Source organism: Leuciscus leuciscus, assembly GCF_965113295.1.
Source record: "Leuciscus leuciscus genome assembly, chromosome: 5".
NCBI classification, from domain to species: Eukaryota; Metazoa; Chordata; class Actinopteri; order Cypriniformes; family Leuciscidae; genus Leuciscus; species Leuciscus leuciscus.
The window spans coordinates 40318656-40338947 of NC_138729.1; the positions used below are offsets into that span (position 1 = coordinate 40318656).

Here is a 20292-nt window from a genome sequence, read left to right on the forward strand (position 1 = left end):
CCTATTCACACCGCCAGAAACTTTGTTGCCACATGTCACCAGCTATGGTTGTTTTCTAGTGGTGAATGTTCCTACTCCTACAGTAGGTGTTGATAATAAGCGTGTTATTCTGTTTAAAAAGCAAATCAGTTTTAAACAGCGAAATAGCCAGCTTTTATTGAACATGAGCTCAGGTCACCTTAAGAAAGATGCAACACAATGGAAAATGCATTAAATGTTCATATATATGATTTACTATGACCTTGGCTGATCACAGATATGCTTCCATTGAGTCATCGATATATGTATTGATGTCCAAACACAACAGATTTGTTTCCATTAAGTCTTTGAGCATATTGATCCCAAGTACACACACACACACACACACACACACACACACACACACACACACACACACACACACACACACACACACACACACACAGAAAGAGAGAGGCTAGCTATACACATACCAGTGATGCGCGGGTTGATCCGAAATGAGCGGGTGCCTGCGGTCACCCGCGGTTACCCGCGGTTACGAGTCATCCAAAAATATTTTTAATGATATTCGGGTCGCGGTCGGTCGGGTCGTTTGAAATAAAGATGCCAATTAAACCTTTGTAATTGATATAGTACTAGAGAGCATATGAGCGGAGTGGAGCGGTGAGAATCTCCGCTCATCGCTCACGGAACTGTCCACCCCTCCGCTCCCCCGCTCAAACATCAGGCCGCTCTGCTCATTATCGCTCAGCGCTCAACGCAGTTTGCTCCGCGCTCCACCAAAATCGCCCCCCGCTCGCTCCAAAAAAGGAAAAAAAATCTACATGTATATCACTGTTAGCTTAGACCACAGCCTTACCTCCTAAAGAACTAATGAGCAACAACAACATTTTTCAAATAGAAATGTTTTATTTCAAATTAGGCCTAGGCTATAAGGAATATAGCCTACACAAAGTCCTGTAAAATTTTACGAATAAATGGGCCTAATAATATAAATAACAATTATATAAACAAAAATATAGCCTACATACATTTTTTTAAAGTAAATTTACTATTAGGCCAGAATTTTGATAAGTTAACTTTTGCGCAACGCGCACGATTACAATTTAAATGGGCTTATCCATTGTACACATAAACTGCTGTAAGTTAAAACGAATAAATGGGCCTAATAATATAAATAAAATTTATATAAACAAAAATATAAAAAAATATACATAAACGTTTTAAAAGTTGGCTAAATTAACTATTAGGCCAACATTCTTATAACTGAACTTTTGCGCAGCGCGCAGGATTAAAATTGAAATGGGCTTGTATCAATTGTTTGAATATTACGCTATATTTAATTTACACTTTGTTACAAGTTACCGTAGGCCTATTCAATTTGCTAACCTTTTGCTTTCTTTCCAGCGTGTTCAGATAGCACACTGCATGTTTTCGAGAGATGTGTCTTTTTAGATTCCAAAATGAATCTTTACTGACTGAAACGATGTCTCCACATTCGTTTTCTTCTACCACATTATAGTTAGTTTAATATTATAGTGTAGCCTACCTGTATGACTTCTTATTTTCCTTTTTGAAGTAGCCTACTTTTTGAACTCCATTATTGAGCCGAGTTTTGACTGAAAATAGAATCCATCTTGCAGTCATCAACTGAGTCAGGCTGAGCATGCTTCAGAATCGTGGTGTGCGCGGAGCGAAATTGGAGCGGGAAATAGGGCGACGCTCCATCCTTTTAAAAATGCCGCTCTGCGCTCTGTCCAAGATCCGCCCTCTCGCTCCCGCTCCACTCCGCTCACATGCAATTTTCTATGAAATACATAGGCCTGCTACACTTTATTGGCTGAATAACTGGCGCGAAGGCACGAGCTCAGTCTGCAGGTAGAGATGGAGGCGGCAAGAGAAAAGGTGAAGACTGGGGAGTGGAAGCTCCGCAAATACAAAAAACAGAAAGAGCAAAATGTGGGAGACATTTGCCGAAATAATGAAAGATGATGACCAAAGTGTTGGCTTTGTCATGTGTACTTCTTGCTATGCATTTACTACTTTTAAAAAATGCGGGTCAGGAAGCGGGTCGGGTACAATATTTTCTTCTTTTTTTTTTGCGGTCCGAGTTGCGGGCGGGTTAGTTGAAAACGTCGGTCGGGTGCGGGTTGTTTATACATTGACCCGCGCATCACTGACACATACATATACATAGGCTACATACACAATTGTTTGTTTCTTGGTGGAGACTTTCTTGGAGATTTTCTGTTTACTTTGTTTTTTATACCAGGCTAATTCTTTTTTTTAATTATCCCCTAACCCTATACCTCAAACCTTTCTGCAGTTTTACATTTTTATTAATACATTATTTAGTATGTTTATTAAAAAAAATTTGTGTGGGGACAACTGTCTGGTACCCACAATGGAGGTTTTGGGTTTACTCTACACTTGGTGCCTGCCCACATGCTGAGAAAAGCAAGGGCCCTTATAGGCTACTAACAGCACAAACTCTCAGTAACAGTAATGTTTTTGAAATAACTAGAGGTACTTTTCCAATAACATGTGTTTTATTGTAGATGTTTATCTAACTAGGCCGCAAAACATATTCCTAAACGATTATTGGCAGTGTTTATCCAGTGCAGCAGCGGTGTTATTAGAAAATCAGTCACACTCTGTGGATGTTTCCTCGGCGCGCGCACTGGTCGGACGAGATTGTGCTCGCTGGGTCGGCCGCTCGCGCCGGTAAACGCGCAACCCGCTCCCCGCTCCTGCTGCCACACCCCCTTTCTCACGAGCACTGAATGGTACGTCCCGGTGATGCCGAACGTGTCAGACAGTAAAAAATCCGTGAAGACTTGAATTTAAATCCTAACCATTCAGAATACGACGCTCCCTCCGCGTGCGAGTGTGCTTGTGTATATGAGTACCCGCATCCCGTTTCACTCAGCATCCGCTCTCGCGCATTTCCCTGTAACCGAGCACCGCGCTTCTGCCGTCTCACCGGAGTCACCGCATCTCCGACCGTGGAGCTCTGCTTTCTGAAGGATAAACGACAGGATTCGGTGCCAGACCCTTTTCCCACATATCTACCAGAGATTAAATGATATATCCGGGGATTTTACACTGAATCATGCTCAGCGTTGACGAAGGTAAGGAGCAGAACTCCGGTAAACATAACCGGTTCTCCATAACTGCGTGTGATAGTGGGTGTTTGCTCGTATAGCTACGCTGAATACAAACGTGAATTCAGTTTCTCAAACGAATGACTGCAGTCCATCGCTGTCCGTTTTCTAATAAAGTAAACACTTCTCTTTTCCTTATCCGATAAGAAATAGAGAAACCGTTATTGAGAAGAAGCTCGGTCATTTTTTTCAACCTGCGCAGCACATCTGTGTAACTGATCCGAGGCTCTCCCAGCTCAGACATCCACAAACATACAGCCGTTAAAACGGCTTCGGTTCCCATCCATACACCGTGAGACTTTCTCGTTTTTAGAGGCGAGCTTTCCCGCCGTCACCGCGCGCATATCATTCTTGACAGTATCGACTGGGCACGAGACACCAATTACCCGCTGCTTGTGAACTTGACTGACTGAATGCGACCTTTACGGTCTTTTACTCTTTAATTGTGATATATATTTCCACGAGTTATGTGCGAGAATACAGCAGACGGGTCTAAATCAGTGTGAGGAGAATTCACGGAGAAATATGAGCACGGTCTCGCGCACGACCGGGTCACCTGCACGTCGCGGCAATTGTACTGGTAAATATTACAATTTCACGGGATTTTCTCCGTTTTAGCAGCGAATACATACCAGCCCACCAGCTGCTCGAATCCTGTGTTTTTCCTGTGTTGTTATTCGCTTCCCCGTTAGTGTGTATGAGTGGTCTGCGACACATCTGTGCATTATTCACTCAGTTTCCCTTAGAGAGAAACCGCTGCTAACATTAATAGAGTTGGTCGGGAGTTTAAGTGGCCATGCTTTTGATTTAATTTTTATGATTATACCAGATGAGAAGGTGGGGCACAATATTTTGTGTGTCATATAATTCAACACTAAATAAAGAATTTAGAGTATTCTAGACGTTATAGGCAAAAAATACCAGGGCACTCCATTTCTTTGCATGTGTGTGTGTGTGTGTGTGTGTGTGTGTGTGTAGGCTATATATCAGGATCATTATTTATTAATCTTAAAATGATTAACAAATAATTGTAATATTGATTGGAATATAATTATACTAATAATACTAGGTCTACTGCTTTTGTTTTAAATTTTAGCATTTGTATCCCTATGCAAGGAAAAATCTTATTTTACCTCCTCAGGACCCTCTTTTCAATATTTTACTCAGAAATTTGTCCCACATACATTTTCACGATACAGAAACCGCACACACACAAATAATAATTTATTTGCATTTTTAAACAACTCAGTAGTTTATTAACATAATTTTATGTCTTTTCTTAAAAGAGCAATTGCATGTGTTAAAATAAACAATATTAAAGGGAATATATTGAAGCAGACTGTAGCATAAATTACATTTACACAGATTATCTCCAAAAAACATGAGTTTAATTAGTTTAATTTGACTACTTAATGTATATGGCTCTGGATTTTCTTGCAGAAGGATAGGTATACTTATGAGAATTAATATTTGACAGATTTTTAAGAATTTTGTTTGGCTGCAGATAGTTGTAAGTAAAGAAGATATGTTTGCTACTATTGCCCATCCCTCAACATTACATAAAATCAAGCAAAGTGTGATTGGTGTTTTAATATGTCGGTCAAACGGCCTATTCATTTCTGAATTGAGGGTTCTTTAAGCTACAGTATACACCAGATGACACGCTGATGGTCAAAACTTTGTTTTGTGATATAACCGTCTTTGTCTTGTGAGAGCAACAGGGTACTCTATATAGTCGAGCATTTACAAAGAAAGTACCAGCATTTGATGAGAGTTTCTAGTTCAGTATTGTTGTCGGTATCCGCATTGGCGTGTTATGGCCCACGTTGAACACTGACTAATATAAAATGTGTACATTTTTATGTGTAATGGTGCTATAATAATATTATAGCACCATTACACACAAAAATGTATTTTTTAGCGTGGTGATGGTGCATTTGTTTAATACTTTTTTTATATTACAACACAAATCCAAGTTTGGGTTAAATCACAGTCTTGCTCTATCATTAATGTGCCCTCATGTAAGACACAGGTTGCTCCAGGCACATTATCTCAGCAAGTGGTTAACAGTAAGTTGTGAAAAGCAAGTGCTAAATGGCACGTATGAGCATGCAGTATTTTTGTGCTAGTAAATGGTGTGTTTGTTGATATGTCAGTCTGCTGTAGGTGAATTAGCCTGAATTTTTTGTGACTTCTAGAATCTTGTAATTATGTTGAAATATCTCTGAAATGCAAAACCTCACACTGCCTACTTTATTAGAAAATGCCACTAAATTAAATGTAAAATGCCTTATTATTTTTGCGATTTTCTCTCCTGACCTTTTGATTTATATGTAAGGCTGCCCATATTTAAGAATTTTTTTTTACCAGGGATATTAAAGTTTGTCAGTCTGGCACGTATATAGTCCTCTGAATCGAAGCAAGGCCTTGCATTCTGTACTGGCAGCTAATTTCTTCATCTTGTGTGGATTGTTGGGATTGGGAACATAAATCCAATACGTTAGATTATCAACATTAGATTATTAGACCTTAATGGAGTGCCATATTTGACATTAGAGATGTTTGTGTTTCTCATATTCTCATGTATATCTAAAAATATATGCTACAGTACACCTTTCTTTTCCCCTGTCGTCTGTCCCTGTCTTTGTCTCTTTCTCCTTATGATGTCAAGATTTAGCAGGGACGGTAGCTACCCACGCTGGCATTAACCCCCTGCTATGCCTCACCCTCTCTTAACAATAGAGGTAAAGACCCGGAGGGGTTCCTGCCTGCTCTCTCCCACTCTCAGCAAATGCTACAGTACTGCGTTCAGCTTTCATTAACGCCATACTCACTGGGAGAGAGCGAATACTGAGAGTTCTTAGCTTTCTGACAGGCTCCACCGGCTTGAGAGGCTAATACATCATAGGCGTGCAGCTAGTGCAGCCCAGGGGTACTATTGTTCGACGTTTAACATTTATTAACCGACATTTTTAGAAAAAAATTGTTGCAATAGTAATCAATTCATTTCCAGTTGAAAATAACAATGCTGGATGCATATTTTAACAAACGCTTGCAGTGAGGTGTGGATATTAGTGGTTGACTGATACATTGACCAATGTGCAGACGCCCATTCTTTGTCTGCATTAGTTTACCATCTTTGTTCAACAGATCTATCTAATAGGCTAATAGATACTTTTGTGTAATACTTTTTAATGCAAGTAATCAGAAAATTCAGATGAATACAGATGAATACATTTTATAAACCACACAAACAAATATTTCCAATTTTAGTATTTTAGCAAAAATATGTAAAACTAATTTATTTGCAGCAGGTGTGCTTGTGTTATATAGGCTTTGCATCGGCCACAATTTTCTATAAAATATTGGTATCGGCCATCAAAAAACCTAGTTACTAATTTGTTTGCATAGCTGCAACTGTAATTATGGCAGATCAACCATATGAAACCCAAACCCATATAAGGGTTTATCAGACAGTTTGGTGTCACAAGGGGGAATATATTGGACTTCATTACAGATTAGCCACCGCTGTCAACTGGCCTCAGCTTTGACATTAGCATGTTAGCACTACTCCCTCATGTCTGGATTAATACTGTACTGGAAACAGGGGATTAAGCTGCAGTTACCCAACCCAGATCTGCCAGTCACACAGCCGTTAATTATACCAGCACAGTGTCTTTTGCTTAATACTTCAGTGAAGTTTAAAGCGCTGATGAGCAATAACCAGGGGACCAATCACCAGTGTTTTGTTTTGCTGCATATATCTAAATACGCCAAGGTTATTTGGGCATTATTAAGGTTAGAAAAGGCAATGTATTTAGCATAGTGGAGCAAAATCTTTAGTTATAATAATATGCTGAAATATATTATTACACTAATAGCTCTTTTTAAGTGGAATTCACTACAGCAGGATGTTTATTTATTTGTAAATGTAGGATAAAATGATAATATTAATTATTATTAATATTGATGATAATATTGTAGGTTTAGGGCTTATGTTTTTTTGCGTGTTCAAATTTTATATATATATAGATATGTAAAAATGAAGAAGGTATACCTCAACCATTATCCACAAGAAAGTACTATTTACAGTTGCTAGAAAATGCAGCAGCACATTATCTACAATAGCACTTCCATTAATACAGAAGCATGCTGGGACTCTGAGCTGTGCTCGTGGTTAATTATATTTCTTTCCCCCATTCCTCTTTTCGTATCCTCTTATCAGACCCCCAGTGTGAATCTCACTCCTCCTTTACTTCCCCTCTCTTCCTCTCTTACCCTCTTTACTTTGTAAGCCCCCTGGCTTTTATGCCATTCAGATAGATTGTAGTCTTTCTAAGGAAGGTGGTAGTTTTCACAGTCTTGACCCACCCCCAAACTCACTCCAATTCAATAACGGTGAGCTAAAAGTACTTACACATCTCTCCATATTAACCTTATTCTTTCTGTTTCTTCATATGACTCTTCCATCTCTGTTTCCTCCCCCCTTTCTTCTCCTTGGGAAGATAAATAAATAATTGCAAAATGAACAAGTTGAAAAATTATTCCTTAGATTCAAGAGGACTGTAATGTCAAAATAGATGCACTGTTTTATCATTCAGTTTTGTAGCTTGGCTTTGTGGTGATTGTTAATCACAGGGTATGTTACAATCACACTGTAGTGCCCTGTGAACTGGATTACACAGGGTGTTAATCTTAACATCTTAAGTGAGATCCCTCATCGTTGCTGTTGTACATGTTCAGTTCAAATGACAGTTTATAAATAGAAGATGTGTACCTTGATATATGACTTCATGATATTTACCCATCAGTTCCTTCCTATGCATCACCTTTGTACCACTCAATGCTTTATTCAGGTTAATGACCTCAAGATTGGTTTAACTAGCAGTTATGCCTGTGTATAAAGCACACCAGATTGGTGACTGCTACAGCATGATAAACATAAACATTAAGAAAACACAATGTACTCTAACAGTATCTTTTTCAGCATCATTTTATAATGGATTGTACCACTATTTTTACATTTGGGTGACCTTTGCTGTCAGTTAAGCTAATCTTTGAAAGCATTAGCAATTTAATAACGCTGTAAAATCTTCAGCAATTTCCAAAATGTATATTTTTCAAAATGTACATTATAATGTTGTGATGTCTAAATTCATTTTTATCATTTAAAACAGTTGATTTTAAATTTGTTTAGCCTAAATTATTTATTTATTCATTTATTTAGACAAAAGGATATAATTTTATTTAAGCCATTTAGTCATTAGCCACAACTTGATTTTTTTCATTATGAGGTCGCACTGGTACGACCACGACCACCACGCCCACGTTGCCCAACTGATAAGTGCTGCCATTTCTGTTGCATATAAGAAACACCAAACGATAAATGAAATGAAAGCGGAACGAAACTGTGCTACTCGTTTGAGTGAGACAGGGATAGCTTCAGGCCGGAGTAATGGGCGTGCTGAAAGGTGTATTGCTACAACAGAAACTAACCCCTTACCTTACCCCACACCCTGACAGACAGCTTTCGAGACCAATGATACAGACCTTTCTCCATGCCTCCTACCTTTCTCCTCGCCCATTACTCCAACTTGCAGATACCCACACTTGGTTTGGGTCTAGCCGCACGGACCGTTCATCAGCCTGGACTAATAATAAACAGCGCAGGACGAGCTCAGAACAGGTTTACTCGCGAGCCGATCTAAAAAACGTGACACAGTACTACACAGCGCTGGGAGATCCAGTGAGAAAGCATTTGGATTTGCAGCAGAATTATTAACATTACTGTAGGGCTGGGCAGTATGATGATCATTACCATGTATAAATGTCTATCGTTAGAGATTTTTCTAAATTGTGTGTATTGCGAATATAAAGAGCGGGACGTGCTTGATGAGAAAATAACTTACTGCTCTTTTAATGAATCACTTTTTTTTTTTTTGCTTTAATAAGAACACATTTATATATTTAGTTCGTACAGTGAAGACTATGCAATACTTTATTTTTACTTTTCATCATTAAACTTCTGTACTAATTCTAACTACATGTTAAATAAACCTATTGTACCGGAAAAACTGAATTTGTTTAATGTCATATTTTTGTTGTGGTGTATTTTCCCTATTTGTAATTTGCTTCTTTTTTCTTATTTTTAATAACAGAAATGAGATAAAATAACTATATTTTGATACATATCGTTATCGTGAAATAAGAATTTGGTCACGCCACCCACCCATACATTGCCGCGAGATCTAGTGAGAAGCTTTCAAATTCGGCTCAGAAATCTCTGTTATAAACCATAGATATCAGATCAAACAGTGCTGACATGGAAACCAGGAGAAACATTGTGCCATGAACGAACAAGCTATTGAAGGCTTTTCAGTCCACAAATCACCAACATTCACCTTGGATTTAATGTAGTAATGCGTAACCATGGTATTGTGGCAGAATTTATTTATTTTTATTAAAAAAAAATTTACATTCTTTTACATTTTTTAAATTTTTTACATTGAATTAATCATGTTCAAACAACCTTTTGAGAGAGAAATTCAAGCACTTTTCAAAGATTTTCAAATGCTTCAAACAACGTTTTACAGCACTTCAAAGCTCTAAATATATTATTGAATTTATATTTAGACATTATGAAATCACTATTATAAAATGTCAAATAATCAAGAAAGCAATTTTTTGTCAAAGTTTGACATTTTATCATGTATTGAAGTATGAAGTAAGGAAAGTCACAAAGTCTCAAGAAAAACAAAAACTTTTCTTCAAATTGAGACTGAATTACAAGTAAAGAGCGCTCCTTTTATAATCACTGAAGCTGTCAGTCAGTTCAGTATGATACTATAGAAGAACAATAGTACATTTAGTAAGAGTAGAATATTAATAATTATTTTGCTATAAAAATTAGGTTTTTGCATGTTTCTGTTAATATGTTGAATGTTATCATGTTAGGCTACCCCTGAATTATTATTTTAATATTGTGCTTTCCTAATATATGGTTTACAGTGTGACATTTAAATTAATTTAAATATGTAACACACAAATGTATTATATTTTTATACATTTGAAAATATAATGTTTTATGTCATATTTATATTTTGTAGTATATAATTGAATCATACTTAAAGCCCTGATCTGCACAACTCTGCATGTTTTTAGATGACGTCGCAGGTCTTTTTAAGTGAAGGTATTTGGGTTACACTAAGGTGTCATTGTTACAGTGTAATTATATATTTATTAAGTACCGAGTAATAGTAATTAACGCCATGTACTTACTATAGGGTTAGGGTAGGATTCGGATTTGGTTGAGGGTTAGTTGCATGTAATTATGCATAAATCACTGTTATTACTGTGGTAAATACATGTAACATATGTAACAAGGACACTGTAAAATAAAGTGTTACCAGAATTTTAAGAAAGCTAATGGAACTCTACAGATATCCCTGACTGAGTGTGTAGGGAGCAGTGAACATATTGTAGTTCCAGAGACTTTTGAGAAGACTGATGTCATTGTAAATGCAGGATTCTCAAAACTCCAGAAAACAAATCTCGATTTAGTTTATTTATATTTATTAATTTATTTAAAATGAACATTACATTTCTTGTTCAATGAAACTAATTCACTAGGAACTGTCTTCCTCTAAAAATAAGCTCTAGAAGTGTGTGATAAATGGGGTTTCTAAGACGCACTCATTAAGTCTCAGATATGTGTGTTTGAGAAGCATGGACCCTCATCATTCTCATTGTCTTCCTCCAATTTGTGAATAATGTGAATAAGATTGAGCATGTAGAACATGTCTCAGCGATGACCAGATTGACCGAGCGGCTGCACTCAGCTGAATGATTATATTCATGTTTTTAGATTTTTCACTCCTAGATATTTGAAATGCATGAAAAACCACAACACATTTTATTTTACGTGATGGAAAGCAAATATTCTCTGTCTACGGCGCGCTATCCTCCAGCACAAACATATTATGTGTGAATGATATTTAGCATATGTCACAGCAGGCTGTAAAAATGCTTTTTTTTTATTGGTTTAACCTTCTGTGCGTTTTAACCTTACTGTGTGAATTTATTGCGTTTTGTATTGCGAACTCTTTTTGATAGTAGGTAAATTGGAAACCGTAATGTATCTCTCTATCTACCTCTGTTAAATTACATATTTCAAAAGAACTGAAAATGCATAATATGTTGGGGGGGGGGGGCGTCCTCACTCTATAGGTCAGGCCACACATTTCCATCCATTTTAAAAAGGTTATGCTGCCTTTCAACACAATAGGTGAAAAAGACGCATTGTCCAGCTCGAGCACCCATAACAGTACCCAGCAGACATGGCCGTACAGCTTGATTTAATGACACATCTTACATTGCAGGTTTAGAGTAATTAACATACTGATGAGACATTTTGGAATATATTCTTATTGTAATCAGCAGACTCATTTGCAAAGTAAGAAACATCATACAGCAGGGTGCCGGGGTTGGTGGTAACTTGTCATTTAGCAGATGCTTTTATCCAAAGCAACGTACAGTACACTAATTTCAGGAGCGACCTGGGATCAGGTACTATCTTGCTCAAGGGCACCACATTGACGATGGGTCTCAGTAACTTTCCACAGTAGCTGTCCTTTGCTGAGGTGTGAACCTGCAGCCTACGTACAGTAACCCGTCCAGTTTGTCCAGGACAGTGGAGAGGTGACAATAAATCATAGGAAGTGGGTGGATTGTATTTGGAATTAACACAGACTTTAGGTAATATCTCTGACAATCAGTCCAGATTGTTAACAGTTATAACAACTAGGGGGTCCTTGGTGGTTCTACAAGAGCCAATTATTGTTTTGTCCCATACTATTTTTTTTTTTTTTTTAAAAGGGAATAGTTCAGCAAAAAAATTAACATTTCCAAATCTCGTATTACTTCATACATTCTTGTGTTGACCATACAATGACAGTTGATGTGGTCCAGTGTTGTTTTGCACCCTGCTGACTTTCATTGTATGCACAGTATTATATTTTCTGTGTTCCAAAGAAAGGCAAGCCTGTAGATTTGGAACTACATGAAGGTGAAATAATAATAATAATAATAATAATAATAAATGATGACAGAATTTTGAACTATCCCTTTTAAGTTAAACAGCTTAATTTAAGAAGCTGAATATGTTTCACTCTGGTGCTCATAATAAAACGTTAAAGCTGCAGTCCGTAGCTTTTTTGGGTTCAAAATTATCCAAAATAATTTTTTGAGCAAGTACATAACCAGCCAGTGTTCAAAACTATCTGCTTGCCTTAGCTCGATTCTAAACGGTAAGCTTGTAATAAGGTTTTTAATTCCAGTGGTACTGGCGGATTTCCACGGGAAATTCGAGCATGTCTTTACGTCATTACATCACATCTGTACACATAAAGAAGGTGTCTCGGCTAGTAAGGCTATATTGCGTGTGAGGATGTTGGTGGTGGAGATTTATAGCCTTTTCTCACAGCACTTGATGTAATTAAACTGATCAATTTGATGACAGATCCAGAAAGGTTCAAATGATAATCACCAGTGACAACTGGAGATTCGCCCGTTGTAAAATGCGAAAAAAAGAGACTGCAACCGGGCCCATGCGAATACAAGGATAAATATCGGAAGGGCATTAAATGTAGTCATGCAATGCTGATGTTGTTAACATTAACAATTTGAGAACTAAGTTTAATTTACACGGTTTGATGTGATATGATAAGCGATCGTTAGATTTAATCAGCGCGATTTACTGCAATGCTTTTTTCCCCTTAGTTGGTCAGAACAAAAGTGGATGTTACTTACTTAGTTGTTCAGAAAATTCTTATGTTGGTCATACTTCCAAAAAGTAGAATCTGCGATTGCGAATGACAGTATCCACACCACCAGCGCGGTGGTTGACAGCCGCACATTGTCCTCAAAACATTGGATTCATCCGCGCTGTGCCATGCCGAGGCACAACGCACGTAAAGTTGATAATTCCGCGAATATCTGCAATTGCAGATTTCGAACAGAGATGGCGACAAAGGAAAAACTTCAGACTGCAGCTTTAAATTAAAATATAATCTAAAAGTATATGACTCATAATCATTATTATACTGGCCTCACAATGTACGCATCATATATGTAAACATGTTATGGTACCATATGCACTTTTGAAATATGGATTAGTGTGCATAACTTAGGTGATATTGCAGTATTTTATCACTGTGATCATAAATATTAAAATGCTTGATGATTCTCTTAGCTGATGCTCACACTTAAATTCTCTTATGCAAAGCGTTTGCTGTAACAACCATTTCTTAAAGAAAGCTCTCTGGCTTCATTGATGAAGCCCATCGAGTGATTAATCAAGCACATGGGCATGAGTTTTGTCACAACACAGTCCTCCAATCTGAAGTTCTTGAGCCACGCTGTAATTTAAGTATGATTGGATTTTAGTGCGTTGAGATGATTAGGCGTTTAGGAAAGAGTTTGCTATCAGTGAGACAGCCTTTAAAAATGGGCCTTGTCAGGCTCTCATCTGTGCCACTGCAGGTGCTTTGTTAACCTGTAATAAGGGCACTTCAACGGTTCACCTCAAGATCGGACTCTAACCGGCCACCTGTTGTGGAATGATTAGGGATAATTGTAAGTGTAAGTGTAAGTGTGTGTGTGTGTGTGTGTGTGTGTGTGTGTGTTTAAAGAAGCCTTAAGCCTGTATAGCCCTCACCTAATCACCTGTAACTGCTTAGCCAAAGATCTCTGACTGATTTGGGTGTGAGATTCAAAGCCCTGTAGACCTGATCTGATTTCACTGCTGTACTGTTTCCCTCCAATGCTTCTGACATGGATTCTGTTAAGAAAGCATAGCCCTAGACCTGAAATAAAGCCTTCTGGACCATAATAAATATTTTGTCACACTTCTCATTTAATTTGGTTCATTTCCTCGAGCTAAGGTCTGTTTTTCCAATGCACTTACAAATATACAATATTTGTATTCCTCCTCACTGATTTGCATACTATTGCATGCTTAATGCAAAGCCTGTATTTGAGGTCATATCCACTGTATTTCACTACAGTTGATATGACCTCACAAAAAAAATGACACCCTCAGTTTCTATGACAATGACATTAGTAGCGATGTCACACCGATCAAGCTGAGAAAATGCAAACAGCTGAATAATTGAACAAGTCATCTCACCACACCGAATCAAAGGGGTCGCCATTGAAAAGTGTTTTTCATCTGGGGGACCACATGAAAAATTAGGATTCTTGAAAGAGAAAATATAAAACATCTCGCTGAATCATTGTTCACTTGTTATTGTCAGGGACCTCATAAAGCTGTTCATTTAAATTTAATATTTTATAGTATTTAATAGATATAAATTCACATTCTTCTGCATAATTAATGAAGCAGGGCTCTTTTTATCTTCATACAGCATGATTATTTTGGAGAAATGTGGCAGTGTTGAAATATCACGTTGTGAAATTGTATTAGCCTATGAATTTTTATCAGAGCCACCGTTTGCATGCTTGACATTAAGTGTTTTTGTTGTTGTAGAGATTATTACGGATGTGTGCCGGGAATGAAGAGAAGCACGTCAGGGTCATGGTGGAAATGCTTCGGAGAGGTGTTTATTTAGTATTAAGAGGCCGATCAGACTGAAGAGGTTTTGGAGTAGCCGATGGGTCAGTTTCTGTCGTGCTAGAGTGCACTGATAGTGCTCTACGGGAGCTCCTTGTGTGTCTGTGCACTCGTCGGGAGTTCTCCAGGAGATGGGGGTTGAGGAGGCGGAACATGAATTCGGAGTGTTTTGGAGAGACTGTCTATTTGGTTGCTTCAGCATAAACCTCATCTGTTTCTGTTTGTTTGAAAAAGAGGTAGAGAGGAGCATTACTTGTCGTCTTGTGTAGCCTTAGCCTGGCGAGCATGAATCGACTCCAGCTATGCCACGTCTCCAGTCTTCAGCTGAGTGTTGTGGTTCTGTCCAAGGTGCTAATGGAGTGTGTGTGCTGGATTGGTGCACAGGAGACCTGAGGAGACTCACTCAGGACATCTGACCTGAGTGAGTGAGCAGCTCTTGCAACTGATGAAACAACTAGACATGGACCATATCAGTTATTAGTTGATTTTTTAAATGTACACTACAGTTCAAAGTTTGGGGTCAATAATTTTTTGTTTAAAAAAAAAAAAAAATGTATTCAGAAAGGATACATTAAATTGTTTAAAAATAACAGTAAAGATTTACAAAAGATTTATATACAAAAATAAATGCTGTTCTTCTGAACATTCTATTAATCAAACAATGCTGAAAAAATATTAAGCAGCATAACTGCTTTCAACATTGATAATAAAAAGAAATGTTACTGTCACACTTGCTGTGTATACAATCCAAAAGACTATGGAGCAAATGGAGTTTTAATGAACAGAGTAATACACTAGCCTACGATATCAACATGAACACAAGACAAAGGACTGAAGAAACTGAGGGCTTAAATACACCGGGATGGTAATCAACAGAACAATGAACAGGTGAGGACTAATCAGTAACCATAGTAACAAACAAGTGCTGGGAAAACTGATAAGAAAGAAAACTAGGTCAAACCAAAATACATGGACAAGAATTCAAGCAAAACAGATCATACATGTGACAGTTACTTGAGCAGAAAATCAGCATATTAGAATGATTTTAGCATATTAGAGGATCATGACACTGAAGAATGGAGTAATGGCTGCTGAAAATTCAGCTTTGCCATCACAGGAATAAATTACATTTAACAATTGAAAGGTATTTTTTTTTAATTCTAATAGTATTTACAATACAAAGTTTCACAATAATACTGTTTTACTGTGTTTTTGATCAAATAAGTACAGCCTTGGTGAGCATTAGAGAGATAAGAGCCTTTTAAAAACATTTAAAAAATCATACTGATCCCAAACTTTTGATCGAGTACTGAATTGGATGATATTGAATATTTAATTCTACTTGATAATTTCCCATATTTTAACAATTTTATTACATCTGCTGCCATCTACCCCACACACTTAATCTTTAAAAACTCCAATAAATCAACAACACTGTTAAATATAATCTTTAGCAAATCCCAAAAGGAATATCCATTTTTCATATTGTACAATACAATATAGTGATGCCTAAATTCACTAGTAGCTTTTTAAAATGATTGGTTTTAGTGTGATTTTTAATTTTAGACAAAATGGTACATACTTTTGATATCAGACAGTTATTCGCAATAACATGAAAAAATTAGTAGCTTATCTGTCAACATTTTAATTAATATTAGTGCATCCCAAGAAATAATGAGTTTACAAATAAAAACGTTAATCTTATTTATTTAATATGGGAGAATGTTAAAGAGAGAAAGAGAGAGAAAGCAAATTCAGTCTCACAATGGAAGAGCTTTTTAGGCTGACATGAGCTTTTTATACAAATTAAACTGTCTACAGCATTTAGTTCTAAATGCGTTTCATCATATTATTTTACATTGAGATATTTTTCCAAAGTGCCCAATGGGATAAAAACAGCAATGGAAATTATATTTCTCCAAAATGACTCCAAGCACAATTGCATAATAAACTCTCTCCAGCTTATGAAATTATTGATGTATTTATTCCAAAGCTCGTGAGATCAAGCAGAGAGGACAGTACTGTAAGTTAGATCTGAAATTCAATCTTAATTGAATTGGCTCATTATGGGAAATTCAGCTGTATTTTGCTACATGCACAAAGAAGTTACTTGCAAATGCGAAACAGTATGAGTTGGTGTCCATTGCTTATAAATGTTTAGAAGGTTAAAAACTCTTAAACTTGAACTGCCCTCATTCAAAAGCCTCCAGCATCTCAGCAACACATGAATGGCTGAATTTATGAAAGCGTTTACTGCCAGACTTCTAGAGCGAAATGTCTAAGTCTGTGATTTGTAGAGGTTGTAGATACTTTCCAGTCCATTATACGAGTAGAAGTACATGTGAAGAAAAAAAAGTGCCATTTGCTGCAGGCGGTGGTAAATGCAGCTTGTATTCAAACATTTGAAAACGTCCAAGGTGTCAAATAGGAGCATTTTCAAAGATGATTTACGCATTAGAAATATGAGGTCCCTCATCTTCCTGCCTCTGTCAGTGTCGTTTGTCGCAGGGTCTTTTAGATCAATGCAGAACTGTGAAACTCAACAAAGACAAATTATGGAAAGGGATCTCATTTGCGATATGCCGCGAGGAGGGGAACTTCATTTATGAGCGGAATTAATAAACGCATTTGGAATTTGAATCGGAACGTCCCCACGGGCTCTGGATTCTAAACATTCCATTAGTTCGCAGGAATGCTGTTGCGTTCAGATAAACGGACTCAGCTGCATGCCGAGTTTATTTATTCCTGTCCACCAGCTCATAGAGATACCGCGCTCGGAGGAAGTGCTCTGGTTGCGACATTAGTATGCAGGTACGGCATGATCGGGCTGCCGATCAGCTTTGCGGGTACCGGATCTGCACCGGTTAGGTGGCGAATGGAGGTTCGGTCCCAGGTGATTGTGATCCATGAACTGGAGAGTTACTGAGATCACAGTGTTGCTCTATTACCATCGAGCCCTTGAGCTGGACACTGAACTCCAGGATACTCCAGAGGCACTGTCCATGCAATTAGTGTACTGTCACTTTGGATAAAAAACCTCTAGTTAATGATCCAAGTAGATGGTCTGACATGAGCAATGTAACTGGCTCGTAACTGAGAATCCGGCTCTTGGTGAGGAGCTGGGGAATATCTTAGATGCATGATTGAACAAAACAACGGTGCAAGCTAGCTTCTCAGTTAAAACCGTGCGAGGTGCGTTGGGCGGGGGTGAAAGGGGTTGCTGTATTGGATTGTTTTATCCTCAGTGAACCTGTAGGCGGTATGCACTTCCTGTGTTCTGCGTTCTCCACTAAAAACGTAATTTTGTACGTTTGCATTCTCGTGTCAATGTCGTTTGTACATTTGGTGGTTGTTATTGTTTGTGTAGGTATACGCAACCCTTTACTTTTTTTGCTCATCTGAACCAATCTCCTGAGAATAACTTGATCGCTTCTCTCTCCTGTCTTTTGCTCTCTCTCTCTCTCTCTCTCTCTCTCTCTCTCTCTCTCTCTCTCTTTCTGAAATGCTAATTCATTCTCTCACTCGTTCTTTCGTTCTGTCAGAGTGGGTGCGTAGGAGGGAGAAATGGCTTCTCAGGGAGAGGAGATAAACGCTGGTCTGAGATCAGTAAAATGGAGACTTCTGGTAATGAGAGTGACTTTCATACACCGCAGAGACCTTGTTATGTGTTGTTGTTTTTTTTCTGATGCATTGAAAGTTTTACAAAAGCATCACTCCACAGTAGTTTGTTTTGTTTACCCTGGTTTAAAAAAAAAAAACACTGCTTTGTGCCAGAGTGTTTCAGATGAGCGTTTTATTGGGTTTTTCGAATGGTAACGGTTTTGGGGCGGGGTTTCATTAGGACGATTGATTGAGTATTTCAGAGCGCAGAGCAGGAGTTCATAGCTGAATAAATGCCAGACTGAAAGAGGCTGTCCCAGTCTGTCCCCAAGCATAACGGTCACCTCAGATTTCTCATCTCATGAAGGAAACTCAAGTTTGAAGGATGGTTTTCCTGAGAAATATCTGAAGCAGAGAAAAGAGAGGGAGATGTGATGTATATGTCACCCCGTCCTTTAATTAGTCAGCAAAGACAAAGACATTATTGCTGCACTCCTCTGTTCTAGTCTTGGTGAGAGTCAATTCAAAACAAGTAATGAAAGAACAATTGAGAAAGACATAAAAAGGCATTGGCACAGAAATGGCAAGAACAGATGATTGGAGAGAAAGAGAGAGTGTCATAGGGAGAGAGAGAAAGCTTTTCAGGTTGACCGTGACAAGGTGAGAGATAATGATAGAATCCAAACCCTAGAGAGATGTGTGTGTGTGTGTGTGTGTGTGTGTGGTGCTGGGGCTGATATTCATCATCATGGGTCAGGTGTGTGACTTTAGTCGCTCTATTGTCTTGAAAGCTCCCAGTGAAAACAGGTATGAAAGAAAGTTTAAGGGCAAAACACACGGGCCACAGGTCAATCTTGCTCAACACACATACAGATTCTGACCGTTTTCCAGTGTTCGTGGGTTGTTATGGTTGTCGATTATGGCCATGTCTTGAGCTCACTCAAGCGAGGGAGAGGAACTTAGTGCACAGAGACACTGAAAACAGAGGAAGATAAGGATTTGGCACTGGGTCAAAACACAAAACTGTTTAAAAAGAGCATGCCTGTTTAAAACCTATTTAATCTGATCTGATCTTTTAGTAACAATTGTATTTTAGGCTCCATGTTATTTATGAATTTGAATTAGGCCTGGGCAATAAATATATATTTTGGAACCTGTGATACTTTTTTCAGGATTCATTGATGATTAAATAGTTAAAAAGAACATAATTTATTCAAAATAGAAATCTTTTCCAACAATATCTTTACTATCACTTTTATCAATTTAACACATCCTTGATGAATAAAAGTATTAATTTCTTTAAAAAAAAAATACTGATCTCAAACTTTTGAATGGCAGTGTATATCGTTACAAAATATTCCTATTTTAAATAAATGCTGTTCTTCTTTATCTTTTATTCATCAAATAATCCTGAAAAATAATAATAATCAAGCAGCACAACCATTTCCAACATTGATAATAAATCAGCATATTAGAATGATTTCTGAAGTATCATGTGAAACTGAAGACTGGAGTAATGGCTGATCAATTTTTGCTTTGCATCAGAAATAAATAATATTTTTTAAAGTATATTAAAATAAAAAATCATTATTTTAAATTGTAGTAATATTTCAAAATCTTACTTACAATCTTTTTTTTCTTCTGTATTGTTGATCAAATAAATGCAGGCTCGATGAGCATGAAGAGACTTCTTTCAAAAACATTAAAAATAGTTATGTTTCCAAACTTTTGACCATACCAGCTGTCACAGACATTCCGTTATCTTTTTCTTAGTTACACTTTCATGGACTTTTAGTTTGTATTCTTTAGTTCCTATTGTCCTTTGTTTAGTTTCCTGCCACTAATGAGTTGTCATGGAGATTCATTGAATCATCTCAGGTGTTTGTCATTAATTGCCCTCATTTGCCTTGTAGTTGCAGT

The 20292-nt window shown here is 37.5% G+C and overlaps 1 protein-coding gene across 5 annotated transcripts in view; it reads left to right on the plus strand.

Annotated features, from left to right (window-relative positions):
• tenm1 (teneurin transmembrane protein 1) overlaps positions 1 to 20292 on the plus strand; it is a 213050-nt gene that overhangs the window by 31453 nt on the left and 161305 nt on the right. For 4 of the 5 annotated variants that reach the window (XM_082170137.1, XM_082170140.1, XM_082170139.1 and 1 more), the window contains exon 1: positions 2689 to 3110. The exons of the other annotated variant lie outside the window; for it this stretch is intronic. The gene's annotated coding sequence lies outside the window, so the exon portion shown is untranslated. Of the gene's footprint in view, positions 1 to 2688; positions 3111 to 20292 lie in introns of those variants that run through there. 5 annotated transcript variants of the gene reach the window in all.